General features: G+C 42.0%; 1 protein-coding gene across 9 annotated transcripts in view; it reads right to left on the minus strand.

The window, feature by feature from the left end:
• SAMD12 (sterile alpha motif domain containing 12) overlaps positions 1-12,370 on the minus strand; it is a 189,912-nt gene that overhangs the window by 34,544 nt on the left and 142,998 nt on the right. Inside the window, exon 6 of one of the 9 annotated variants that reach the window (XM_065054307.1) lies at positions 1-12,370. This exon is cut by the window's right edge and continues 41,043 nt beyond it. The exons of the other annotated variants lie outside the window; for them this stretch is intronic. The gene's annotated coding sequence lies outside the window, so the exon portion shown is untranslated. 9 annotated transcript variants of the gene reach the window in all.

Below are 12,370 nucleotides of genomic sequence, written 5' to 3' on the forward strand. Positions count from 1 at the left end.
TCATTTTGCAGCTGGATAATTTATTGTGACCATGCTGACAAATTGTTTCCATTTGTCACTGATGTGCTTTTCATTTCCACTTGCAATATATGAACAAATCGACATCACAGTAAAGGAATTCACATGGGTAAGTAAAATTAGAGTAAACAAAAATAACGCTTTGTTTATTATTAAACACTTTTCATATTTTAGCTATGGTAGGCAATTAGATTGGTAGCAATTTGCAACTGGAGAAGTTCAACCACTTTATCTCAGGCCAAACAATTTCTCACAATTCATGTGCAGACAAACTTCTGTGCTTCAAGAATCAGGGAAAACTTCTAATGGGATGTGGTATTTTTCTTCCAGTGCCAGAAAACTATGGATCCCAATTAAATTTTTGCTTCAAGGAAGGAAGGAAGGAAGGAAGAATTTCTGCCAGTGGAGCATGAAACAGATTTTGGCTAGAAAGAAGATGGACAAGATTTTCAAAAAATCCCAAGTGATTTGCACACCAAAGTCTCATTAGAAGACAACAAGACTTTGATTTCCAAGTTATTTGTGAAAATTTTCTCTGATGATTCCTACAAAAAATCTTTTAATGTTTATCCTAAACAAGTGCTGACACATCACTGAAAAGCAGATCTGGAGCTGCAACAAGTTCTGGTAACCCCTCGAGACATTTCTAAAGCCTCACCCACAAGAGATTTGAAACTTCTGGCATGTCCATATGTCTGAAATTTTCAGTCTGCATCATGCATTTGTCTATTTGGGATAATTAAGGTTATGCCTCCGTGAGCACAGTACTGCAAGGTAACTGGCGTCTGGATTTACAGCAGACCAGATGTTCCGGTGTATCTGTCCATGGCTGTGTCCTCACCCACGGTGAACACGAGGCAGCTTGGTGCGCGGTCATTGAAGAAGCACATGCGACACATGTTCAACATTCACACTCCATCGCCACTTGTCTCACTGTAACTTTCTCCAGTAGCCACGCCATCAGATTTGTTTTCCAAGCCCAGCCACTATCACAGGCTGCCCAAGAACAAACACTCGCAGAACATCTTTTGCTAAGCCATTTTTTAGCCTGTTCACTGTCACCATCAACCCACCCTTCAAGGCCTTTGTGCCAGGCCGGGTGCATCAAGAATAAATGGATGCTGGCACTGCTGAGCTAGGAGGTTAGCCAGGAGGTTAGTAAGGTGGTTAGACAGGAGGTTAGCCAGGAGATTAGTCAGGAGGTTAGCATGGAGGTCAACCAGGAGGTTAGCCCTAGGCTCCCAGAGAGGCTGTATTTAGACACTGTACTCATAAAACGCCTAAATGGAAAAAAAACAAAGCTATAACGTTGCAGAAACTGCAAAATCAAACAGCCTCCTGGTCAGAAAAGCAGTGTGAGATGTTCAGGAGATGCCACTTAGATTGTCGCACTAACAAAGGATTTTTCTCTGGAAAAGTCGCACATTTCAGGATTCTGGAGTTTGGTCCTAAAGGGTGTGGGAACCAAGAGAGCTGTATGTGCGTTAAATATCAACTTCTTAATGACACTTTTGTTCAGCTTCTACTTTCAATTCTGAGATTGCAAAGAGAAATGATCTCACCTCACTAGGGTGTAACTACAACATGCTGCTACAGCTCAGGCCTCCCTGTTTTTTCCAGCTTTCTCTGGTTAGAGGCTCCCAAGAGATTGCTGTATCTGTGGCCCTAATGGAGCATCCTGGAGACGTCTTGGTGATCACTCAAGCACAGCCTGTCAACAAGAACTTTTGTCTCCAACCTCTTGGCCCAGATTCCAGATCAGAAATTCATTCTAATGTCTCAGGAAATTATGTCTTCTGATAAATTGCAAGGTGTTTCTTCATTGCACATGGATATTGTTCATTGCTGTTGCACAGGCCAGGCCACTCCAGTGGACATTTCTAAACCCACTGCTATAAATATAACCCTGACCACCAGTCAGAAGTTATGAAATCCATCCTGGGTTTTCATCTTGCAGATACCACTGCCTTTATGCAGAAAGGAAAAAAAAAAAAGCTTTTAAAAAACCCCTTTTTTGCTTCTGATTCAAAGGCTCAAGAATTTAACCAGTAAATAATTTGTGCTATCTCTATCCTGGATTAACATAAAGGTATAATCCCAGATTATATAAAGGTAAATCTTCTGAATTTGCTATACAGCAAGGGTGATCCAATAGCTCTGCCCTTCTCTGTTGGAAAGCAAGTTTTTCTTTGTGTTCGAGCTTCTTATGCTGAGGTATATGGTTTATGTAATGCTGAGATTGGGAATATCCTTATCTATGTACACTCCAGATGGCATTTTGGGAACATCTACCTACTATCGTAGCACACACATTCTGTGTCCCCGCAGGATGCCTAACAGGAGTCGTCCTGTTCAGTGCCAAGCCAGCCTTCTCTTTGCACCTTTGTGCAACGCAAAGTGATTCCCTTTCTGCCCGTGGGCTGAAGACCACGGCTCTGCTTCCAGCACACACACAGCGCCGGGAGTGTGATCCCAGGTGGTGCATCACACAACAGTGGAGATGGACGTGGTCCTCCAGTCCTCCCTTCCCTTCCTTCATTGCCGGGTTGTGAAATAAGCCCATGAGAAAAGCTTTAAACCAATTCATTTCCCAGATCTGCCTTAGAGCTCCACCACAGGCAGGCGGTGGGGAGGGATGGCTGCTGCCCGCGGCTCCACAATTGTGGTGTTCATAATGCAGAGTCCTATCTTGTGTCTCCGCGAACGCTGACTGTGGCCTCCCAAAGAACACGGATGTTTAACTCGATTTAGAAAGGTAATAAAGAATGAAGCCAGCAGCCTGCCAATGGATAGACTGTGCTGTGGATAACAGGCACGGCTAATTCTGGTTTTAAACAACAATAGGGACAGCAGACCCACTGGCAACAGCCAGAGCATTTCTTCAAATTATGCATTCTCTGACTTTTCTTTTGCTACTGGAGGGCCCAACTCTGCAAACTATTTTTAGTAGCGTTACTTTGTCAGTGCCCAGCCATGAATCGGGGTCCCACTGTGCTATTCAAACACTTAACTAAAGGCTGGTTTCTGCCCAAAGACTTTGAAATCCAACTTACAAAAATCCCATAGGTTTAAATGGCAGAAAGAACTACATTAGCACTACTTTCTTTTATGGTCTTTTATTACTTATTTTACTAAATATTATTTACTTCATTTGCAGCAATCAGAGTAGAATAACAAAAAAACATTTTCAAGCAAAAGACTGGAACAACTCTGCAGTACTGCTGGTGAAATAACAAACCATTTCAATGAAAGAAACTATAAGCACTGAGCAGCCCAAAATGGCTTCTGCAGAGCCACAGCAGTATTGTATGCAAATATATAATTTAGTTGTTTTTATGTAACCTGGCTATTTTATAATCACAGAAGTAGGGATTAGACGAATGGGGCATAAGCCATTTGTAAAGAAAGTACATGGGAAAAATATGCACTGCAGTTATAGCCCTGATATTTAAATTTAGATACTCAATAAACACATTGTCAGCTAACAGCAAATTACTCAGTTTCATTAATGATACTGATTTGGAGTTAAAGTAGAAGATACAGAAACGAAATTCTATGTATGTACATGATCTTTTAAAACAAATTTTAACGAATAGTGATTATCTGGCTTTTATCGAGTGCGGTTCATCCAAGTGTGCTTTACAAACCAACTGCACAATCACATACTCATTTGCCCATGAACAAATGAGTTCGCCCTGTCTGTCACTAGACGGCCAGCATCTCTGGTTTGACAACATGAGGTGCTCATAAGCATGCACAACACTTAAAAAATATTTTTAGCACAATAAATGCAAAATATAGACAGGATCTGTGTCTAGAATCTTAACAGGATATATGCCTATGATAACTCTAGCTAAAATGTCATGAGAAACATATATACATCACAAAATCTGTCATGACTGTATATAACATAATCATAAGTGATTACGACTAAATACCTACATTCTGCAGATTCAGCAACTCACACATGCCACGATGCTGAGATATCATTTGCAATGACCTTTAAAGAAAATGACCCCTATTCCCAGAGAGCAGGCTGCCTGCAGGACAAGTGTCTGGGATACGAGCACATGATTGAGTGCCTAATATCTTTACACAACTTCAGTTCACCAGATCTAACATGAAAAAAAGTTCTGAGACCATGTTTTTGCCATGTGTTCTGAGATTCTGCTTCCAAAACCTTTGTAACGTCCTCTAAGAGGTTTTTGGAAAGCTCGATAACCTTCTCCATTAAAGCCAAGGCACTTCTGAGAGCCACAACTTAATTGGATTTCTCTAAATGGTCTTTAAAATCTGTGGTAAGGATCTGGATCCATCCTGCAACCACACAGAGTCAACTACCAAAGACCAGGATGAAAGTACCACTGAAGGTGACAGCTGCTACTTGTTTAAAATATCCATTCCCTATCACACAGCATTAGCTGCTGACGTTAACTAAGACATTCAACCCAAAGTCTACCTACCACGCTTGGTATTTTTGGGCTGCTGTAGCAGCAAAGATCTTGCAAATGAAAATGTGGCCCAGATTTATCCAACTATTTGTAGACATTACATCTGCAGACTGTCTATACCATCAGTGCACAGACAGTCACCTGCCCCCTGTCCCCAGCCCCAAACCTGATCCCTCCTGGGAGATCCCTCCTGCTGGCTACAGGGGGAAGACAGAGAAATATGGGAGGTACCTGTGGGTAGACAAGGCCTCAAAATTTGATTTAGAAATGCAAAAGAACAAGGTTTTCATTCATAGAACAGTTTAGTTTCCAACAACGACCTACAATGATCATCTAGTCCAAGTGTCCAACCTCTCCGGGTGTTAATCTCAGTGAACAGTGAGAAAATGATCTGTGAGCTGTGCTGCATCTACAGAGCTAAGGGGAAGAAAAAAGCAACAAAACTATTTTAGTTAACCAAGGCTGCACACATGGATCTGAATATACCCAGGGAACAGATTTTTTGAGTAAGGCGGTGCCATTTTTACATTCTGATGAGTAACAACACACTCCAAAAATGTTTTATAGGATTTGATTGTGAGAGACAGAATTAGTTTGGAAACTTTGCCTTTAGAACCACTAGCAAGGTGAAAAACAGTCTCCCCAGGTCATTTCTGTGGAGGCTTCTGATAGTAGCTTGGCTGGTGCTCACTTCTCCGCATGGCAGCAGAATTACCGACTTTGCCGGGAACAGCCAAGACTCCTCGCTTAATAGCAAGTTATGACAAATCACTGTTAATTCTAGTGCTGGCTATAAATTGTGTTAAAATCTTTACTTGAGATTTTAAGGACCGGACAAAAGATTTGGAGGACTGGAATAGAAGCTGTCCCCTGTTGACCAATTTCCTTATTAATTCCATGCAGGTGGACATCCCCTTTCTCCAAATAAAAACCCGTGAAGGTCTGATACCAGCTACCTGTTAAATGTCCTTGTGCGACTGCACAGCAAATCACCTCAGTCTGTTCTGACTGGCACTAATGGAGCTCCCACCACCCAGAAGCAACGTCCATGCACCCAATCCTTTTAGTCTCTGGGACTTCATGGTGTTTCCTTCCCACCCCATAGCAGTTGCTTAGCTAAAGAAAGAGACAAAACTTAAGCACATAGATTTGTTTGTGCATATACATATACTATGAATGACGAATTTGCAACTTCTTCTCCAGCACCTCTTGGGGACCTAAAAGCACCACCTGTTGCCCTGCTGTATCAGGGCTTGCCAGCAGCTGGTTTCCAGAGCAGTCAGACATCCTTTCCCCTTGTTACATTTTTGGAACAGTCTGCAAACTTTCAGCCTTTTAATATTGAATGTGAAATCAAATTATGTAAACAAACAGTCTCTCAACCCCGGAGAAATATTAAGTTAAATTTCAAGGTAGGATAGTTAGATTGGGGAAGATACCATTTGTACCCTTACATGAAAAACTCGTTTTTGAGGTTTATTCCCCCAAACAAAGGCCTTTTTAGTGCTGAAAGTTCAGGAAAGACATTGAAGTGCTGGAGCGGGTCCAGAGAAGAACAACAAGACTGGTGAAGGGACTTGAACACAAGACCTATGGGGAGAGGCTGAGGGAGCTGGGGTTGTTTAGTCTGGAGAAGAGGAGGCTTAGAGGTGACCTCATCACTCTCTGTAACTACCTGAAGGGAAGTTCTAGCCAGGTGGGGATTGGTCTCTTCTCCCAGGCAGTCAGTGTTAGGAAAAGGGGGGATGGGCTTAAACTCTGCCAGGGGAAATTTAGGCTGGATATTAGAAAGAAATTCTTTACAGAGAGAGTGGTCAGGCATTGGAATGGATGCCCAGGGAGGTGGTGAACTCGCCATCCCTGGAGGTTTTTAAACTGAGATTGGACATGGCACTTAGTGCCATGATCTAGTAAATGGTCTGGAGTTGGACCGAGGGTTGGACTTGATCATCTCTGAGGTCTTTTCCAACCCAGTCAATTCTGTGATTCTGATCATTTGCCCCAATTTGAGTCACTGATGGCCAAGATGGAAGAGCCAGAACCAGGACAAAACTATCTCAGCCCTTCTGAAGATGTCACTTGGGCCTCTGGAATGAACATTGTCACTCGCATAGACAGTCAATCTGCCCTGCGGGGATGAATCAGGAAAACACCCCTTATTGACATCGACCTATCTATTTATCTACCTGGCTATCAGATTTTTGTCTTGTCTTGTCTCTCGGTGTTGGCACTGATCACTGCATACACCCACAACGTCAGCAGCTCCAAACAAAAATATTTTTCACTACTCCAGTTCATCCTTTTTGTGTCACAATGCATGCCAGACTCACCCCAGAAAGTCTGCATTTAAGCGTTTCAGTTTCCTCTCCTTATTCTGAGTAACACTTATGGGAAATCTGCTCTTTGGTTTCAAGGTAGGACCAAAATGGACGCACAGTGATAGTTAACCAGGGATGATCTATTTAAAACCATACTCTCATCTCCCTAACTAGCCCATGCAAGTCAAACGCTTTAAAAAATACTTTGGTTATTACCCAGTGCAGCTGAAACCTGCTGCCAGTTTTTGTGGGTTTTCTGCCATGCTTTTTCTCTTTAAATAATCCTGGCTCAAAACAAAACAAAACCAAACAAAACTAGACGCTATCACAGGCTCCCATAGACTGGCAAGGAAAAATCACTTCTGATATGCAGAGATGCTCAGTTGTGGCAACCACCTTCAGCTTCAGGAGAAAGGAAGTGAAAGAAACAACCCTGGGTAACTATAAAGGAGAACAAGCATAGATGTATATATATGGAAAAAAATAAGACTCAGGACAACAGAGTTCCATCACATAAGTTATAACCTAAACACGAACAAGCAGACAAATTAAGCAGATGTATGCTCTGTGTATACATTAATGTTGGTATCAGACCTCTAAAAAATAACTTCCCATTATGCACCCCTTAAGCAATTATAAATTTGGTTGGCACCTGCGTGCCAATGGAAGGACTCAAGCAGCCAGTGATATGAATTGTTGTTAAACTCTATTTAAAACAATTATATCTTTATGCTAGCTGAAATTCTTTACTGTTCATAATCGGCTTTCAGCTCTAAAATCCAAGTCACCAGGACACAAACATAACTTACATTACACTGTAAGACTGTGGCCGTAAACGAATATTAAGGAGGAACTCTTGCCAAAATAATACTAAATAATTCCCTTCTAGTTAAGATGAAAATTATGGCTAAGAGAGTAGAGGCTTGCTAATTCGCTTTAATGATTGGGAGATCCACTGCAAATTACTGAATTTTGCAGCTAAGTGAGAAACACATTAAAAAAGCAAGTGTGATTTATCACAAAATGCACTTTGCTCATTTATTTTGACAACTGTTGTTTAAATTATTTATACCCCGTCATCATGTACTAGTAAATGTACTGTAGTTTGTTTTGTAAAAATAGTCATCAGTGAGATCAGAGTAACATAACATCCGCTATTACCCTTTGCTTGGAGGTGAGTAGAAATCTGCGTTTCGTGCCTTGCCAATGCAAAACAGGGTTTCAGGAAAGGGCCGTGTTGGTGTTCCTTGGGTTTTTGTTTGTTTGTTTGTTCTTTTAAACAAGGTTGAACCTACAGCAGCTCCCAACCATTTCACCTCAGACACCTGGTGTGAACTGTGGGGTTGTCCTGTGAAGGGACAGGAGCTGGACTCCATGATCCTTCTGGGTCCCTTCCAACTCAGGATATTGTATGATTCTATATCAAATATATCTATTGAAACTTGAAATATATGTATCAAAACACTCAACAAGGAGCCGAGTGTTGTTACCTTGAATGTGAAGCCATTTATTTAAGTGCCTATTAGGGGCTTTAAAATGTGGGCTTTAGGACTCCCCCCCTGGAAATCTCCATGAATAAGGTTCTGAACCTGAACTCGAAGTCAATGGGAGCTCTGCTTGTACAGGCTGATGAACATTATTGAATACCTACTGCTTTGAATTGATGCATCTTCTTTAAGGGAAGAGAAATTTTCCTTTCTCCTTGTTGCTATTTCAGGTCTATCTGTAGAACAAAGAAGGAAGCCACACCTTCCTCTCCTGAGCTGTGGTTTGACTTTACAAACTCGGATCATGGGCATGAAATCAAGGTGAATAAGTGCACATGAGGAAGGGGAAAAGCTAAAGCAGCTTTGGCTCTAGTCACTCCTGGAATCAAGTTCTTGCAAGACTGTGAAACACTCAGGGTGTTGGCTGGAGTTGCATCACAGTCAACCTACGCTGATGAACACCGTGTACTCAGGAAACGAGGCAGTTGGGCATCCCAGGAGGATTAGCGCAGCAGGCTTGCCACTGCATGTGCCTCCAGCCTTTCTATCGAGTATATTGCAACTCTGAAGAAGGGGAAAAACAAAATGAAATTAAAACAAAAACCCCAAAACCCAGCTCCCAACGTCCCCAGTAGAAGATTAGCTCTTGTGAAAGACACCAGACTGACCTCTCGAATTAGAGGTGCAAGGGGTCTTGGCATCCGTCACTACGCAAGGTACCTTACAGGGAGCTGGAGGACTTCTGGAGACCTCTTTCCACTGTCACATACAGAAACCAGATCAAACATAATCTGACCTTAGCGTTGCACTCACCCCACCTAATTTATACCTTAAGTAATGATGATTATTAATTCCTCTTAATTACTTTAGATCCCTAAATTAGTGATGGTGCCTCTAATTAGAAGTGCGGTTATCCTTGGTATTCAGTGCCTCAGCAGATGCTCAGAATCCAGGCCCTACAGTATCACCTTCTCACTCAAACACTCATGACTAGAAGTGCTGAAAATCCACTCTGTGCATGGCTAAAAAAATGGCCTTGAAGATGCTCACTGGGAAATCAAAGTTCTCCTCTCCTGGACCTAATAATTAGCAAGTGAGCTTTAAAATAAAACATGTTTGGGGCTTTAAAATCCACCCCCAGCCCATGGGTGAGCGGCTCTGTGCCGTGGTGGCTGCAGGGGGACACAGCCGACCTCTCCACAGGACAGAGAGAAATTTCGGGTTCCAGGAAAGCCGCAACCTTTATACTTTATTCACAGGGTGTTGTGTTTTTTTTTTTTTAAAAAAGCAGAGTCATTAAACTGTAATTTAGGGGAACAAGGAGAAAGAAGTGGGAAAAAAGATTTACTGATAATCTCAGCAGTCATGTGCATTAGCTTCCTGTATGCTGACTCACTTTTAGCTGTTTAAACATGTTTCCTTCATATTTTTCCTTTTTTTTTTAATGGCATAAACTTTCCTCTCCTTTATATGGTACGATAGAGGCAAAGACACTCAGGCCTTCATCCTGCTCATTTTTTCCTCCCATTTACTTCTGCCTGCCTGGATCTATGGAAATCTAACCGGAGAGTTTCCTCTCGGATGTAGCGCGTCTAAAGGGCACCCGCAGGCAGATGAAGCAAGTGTGTACCGTGCCCTGCAAGTGTTAACAGCTCAGCCAGCACAACCTTTTTGTCTGGAAAGACACTTTCGGATAAACACGTTTCAAAGCAGGTAAGTTAAATTCAATGGCATGGCATCCTTGCAGACGGAGGATGGCTGCGGGAAAGCCCGCGGTACAAGCCAGTTGGATTTCCACGTCAAATCGAGAGCAGCCTCATGAATGTGCTCAAACGCGACTCGTGTTTCTGTGCCATTTACAGCAAAAAACACAACGGATAATCCTCCCCCTGCCTCTTCCTTCACTCTCTTCGGATGCTCAGCTAAATCATAGAATCGTAGAATAATTTTGACTGACAAAGACCCTCAAGATTATCGAGTCCAACTGCTAACCTAACGTTGCCACTAAGCCATGTCCCTAAGGAACTCATCTACATGTCTTTTAAACACCTCCAGGAGTGGCGATTCAAGCACTTCCCAAAGAAGCCTGTTCCAATGCCTGACAATGCAACTCAGTGAACACTTTTTAGGTAACTTATCCATCTTTTGGACCAGGTGAGACAGCTGTGGATGTCTCAGTGCTGTTTGCTTCCCCGCTAGGACTCCTCCCGTAGAGCCAGGAGGACCTGCCCAGAGACCCAGTCTTCTCAGAACAGGGCTGAAGGCAGAGGGAGCGTTTGGACCACACTATCAGATTAGTCTTGGGCCATGGACTGATGTTTCCCTCCAGATTTAGCTGGAAGCTCCAAAGCATGAGCAGTTTTTCAGCTGGTGTCGGTTTGTAGCCCTCTCAGAAACACCCATCCTCTGGAGGTCTGGATCCCGTATGGTGCCTGGAAGCCTCCAGACCACAGTCGGTCCTGTCCCAATTACCTCTCACCAGCCACTTTCTAAATCCCCGCTTTGAACAATAAAACAGCCACATCCACATTCCTGGAGCGTGTGTGCGTGCGTGGAGTGGGGATTGCTCGTTTAACACCCGGCTGGGTCTCATTAAGATCAGCGTAAGATCACAGTACAGCGTCTTTAAAACAGCCCAGGAGAAAAAACAAAATGCCGTCAAGTACCATTAGCTAAACTGGGATTGTAGTGGTAGTTTTGTGCACATAACACAGCAAATTATTAAACACACTTCAACTATAAATACTAATAAACTCAAAGAAGCAAATCTTCTTAAGGTCTGCAAAACTCAATCTTAAAATTTTAGGTGCAGTTCTCTAGTTAAATTACAAAGCACTAAACCTAAAATTAACTTGCTCTCGGCAATCTTAAAATAGTAGATTGCTGGATCTAAGCTTATGGGTGTTCTCAGTTAACTGCTTCTGAAGAAATGTAAAAGTGGTTTATTACATCTATAATTACAGCAAAACTTTGCCCTGTACTTTTCTCTCCTGGCTGGAGGAGACGAGTTTGGACGTATCATATAAAACAGAGCACTGAATCTCAAAAGGACAGGAATCCCAACCATGTGGAGCTATCAAAGCTCTTGAGATAAACCTGATACAGCCTTATGCAGGATCGTGAAGGCTTTTCTCTTTTGCATGACCACTTATATCACACGTATGAATACATTTATGTGCTTATATGTATACACACAATTCCATACATACAGTAAATAATCCTGCAGAAAAGGAACTTTCTGGGCATATTTAAAACCAGATGTTTTTGCACACGCACACAATTACTTTTCAAAGTAGTCTCCTTTTCCACATCTCTATTCTCATTTTGTCTATCAATAGTTTTATTTTTGTTTAAAATCGGAGACCCTGATGTTGACGATAAAATGTACTGCCAGAGAGGACAGAATATTGACAGCATTGTCAGTCTCGGCAGAAGATGAGAGTCAGACTCTCCTCCACAAAACCATAAGGCTGGGTGAAAAATCAATATGAGAGATTGATCTGCTTTCTGATTTTTCAGTTGTTAAGAGTCACATTTCCAAGCTGTTCTCTCCAGACCATGAAGGGCCAGAAACTTCTTTTTTATTGCTTAATGAAAGCTGAAAACTTATAATTTCACACAACTTCAGAAGCAGTAGCTCATAGAGAAATACCAAATATTGTCACAGTGATGATAAACCATATGAAGGGCCACAGTTTTAAGAGTTTGAGGTTTGAAACGCGACCTTTGCCAGCAAGCCATGCAGACTGACACTTAAGCAAGGCATGAGTTGTAATAAAATCTGGAAAATCTTTTTTTTTTTAATGAGAAAAAAGACAGAATATTGCTTTGTATAAATAACTCCAATACAGCGTGAATAATCTGTAACTTTTCCACAGAGATTGCAGCAATCTCAACTTATTTTTAAATTCACCTGCTTTAACCCAGTCCATGTAGAAATATTTTCAAGTAGAATATCTCTCCTGGAGGAAGTAACGCAGCTGATAGCCCAAGCTCTTCCATCCCATCAGATGTAGTTCCTGGTTCCTGATTGCGTTTGCTGCTGTATTGCAACATTCTATGATTAAGTCAGTAAACTCAACAATATTTAAACTGC

Source organism: Columba livia, chromosome 2, assembly GCF_036013475.1.
Source record: "Columba livia isolate bColLiv1 breed racing homer chromosome 2, bColLiv1.pat.W.v2, whole genome shotgun sequence".
Lineage (NCBI taxonomy): Eukaryota > Metazoa > Chordata > Aves > Columbiformes > Columbidae > Columba > Columba livia.